We start from the raw sequence: 2,248 nt of genomic DNA on the forward strand, positions 1-2,248 counted from the left end.
GATGGCCTGATTACAACGGTATGTGTATTTTTGCCCTAGGCAATAGTAGTTATTGGTTTCGAGTATCAGACTTGCGAAAATTTTGATGGTTTCTCAAACATTCCTTAACTTCAAACTCCCATATCTCGCGAAAGGATTGACGAACTCGAGAAATTCCTGTTGCACCTGAAAGTAGAAACTCGCCCGATTACAAAGGTAGGTGTATTTTTCCCCTAGGCCACAGTAGTTATTGGTTTCGAGTATCAGACTTGCGAAAATTTTGATGGTTCCTTAACCATTCCTTAACTTCAAACTCCCATATCTCGCGAACGTATAGACGAACTCGAGAAATTTCAGTTGCATCTGATGGTAGAAGATGGCCTGATTACAACGGTATGTGTATTTTTGCCATAGGCGACAGTAGTTATTGGTTTCGAGTATCAGAATTGCGAAAATTTTGATGGTTTCTCAAGCATTCCTTAACTTCAAACTCCCATATCTCGCGAACGGATTGACAAAACCGAAAAATTTCTGTTGCATCTGAAAGTAGAAACTCGCCCGATTACCATGGTATGTGTATTTTTGCCCTAGGCCACAGTAGTTATTGGTTTCGAGTATCAGACTTGCAAAAATTTTGATGATTTCTCAACCATTCCTTAACTTCAAACTCCCATATCTCGCGAACGGATTTCCAACTCGAGAAATTCCAATTGCATCTGAAAGCATAATCTCGCCCGATTACAATGCTATGTGTATTTTTGCCCTATGCCATAGCAGTTATTGGTTTCGAGTATCAGACTTGCGAAAATTTTGATGGTTTCTCAACCATTCCTTAACTACAAACTCCCATATCTCGCGAACGGTTTGACGAACTCGAGAAATTCCTGTTGCATCTGAAAGTAGAAACTCGCCCGATTACAATGTGGTGTGTACTTTTCCCCTAGTCCATTCCAATTATTGGTTTCGAGTGTCAGACCTGCGAAAATTTTGATGGTTCCTCAACCATTCCTTAACTTCAAACTCCCATATCTCGCGAACGGATTGACGAAGTCGAGAAATTCCTCTTGCATCTGAAAGTAGAAACTCGCCCGATTACAACGGTATATGTATTTTTCCCCTCGGCAAGAGTACTTATTGGTTTCGAGTATCAGACTTGCGAAAATTTTGATGGTTTCTCAACCATTCCTTAACTTCAAACTCCCATATCTTGCGAAAGGATTGACGAACTCGAGAAATTCCAGTTGCATCTGAAAGCAGAAACTCGCCCCATTACAATGCTGTGTGTACTTTCCCCATAGGCCATTCCAGTTATTGGTTTCGAGTATCAGACTTGCGGAAATTTTGATGGTTCCTCAACCATTCCGTAACTTCAAACTCCCATATCTCGCGAACGGATTGACGAACTCGAGAAATTCCTGTTGCATCTGAAAGCAGAAACTCGCCCGATTACAACGGCATGTGTATTTTTGCCCTGGGCCATAGTAGTTATTGGTTTCGAGAATCAGACATGCGAAAATTTTGATGGTTTCTCAACCATTCCTTAACTTCAAACTCCCATATCACGCGAACGGATTGACGAACTCGAGAAATTCCTGTTGCATCTGAAAGTAGAAACTCGCCCGATTACAACGGCATGTGTATTTTTGCCCTAGGCAATAGAAGTTATTAGTTTCGAGTATCAGACTTGCGGAAATTTTGATGGTTCCTCAATCATTCCGTAACTTCGAACTCCCATATCTCGCGAACAGATTGACGAACTCGAGAAATTCCTGTTGCATCTGAAAGCAGAAACTCGCCCGATTACAACGGCATGTGTATTTTTGCCCTGGGCCATAGTAGTTATTGGTTTCGAGTATCAGACATGCGAAAATTTTGATGGTTTCTCAACCATTCCTTAACTTCAAACTCCCATATCTCCCGAACGGATTGACGAACTCGAGAAATTCCTGTTGCATCTGAAAGTAGAAATTCGCCCGATTACAACGGTTTGTGTATTTTTGCCCTAGGCCATAGCAGTTATTGGTTTCGAGTATCAGACTTGCGGAAATTTTGATGGTTCCTCAACCATTCCTTAACTTCAAACTCCCATATCTCGCGAAAGGATAGACGAACTCGAGAAACTCCTGTTGCATCTGAAAGCAGAAACTCCCCCGATTACCATGGTATGTGTATTTTTGCCCTAGGCCACAGTAGTTATTGGTTTCGAGTAACAGACTTGCGAAAATTTTGATGGTTCCTTAACCATTCCTTAACTTCAAACTCCCATATC

The sequence above is a fragment of the Ptiloglossa arizonensis genome, unplaced genomic scaffold (assembly GCF_051014685.1).
Source record: "Ptiloglossa arizonensis isolate GNS036 unplaced genomic scaffold, iyPtiAriz1_principal scaffold0027, whole genome shotgun sequence".
NCBI classification, from domain to species: Eukaryota; Metazoa; Arthropoda; class Insecta; order Hymenoptera; family Colletidae; genus Ptiloglossa; species Ptiloglossa arizonensis.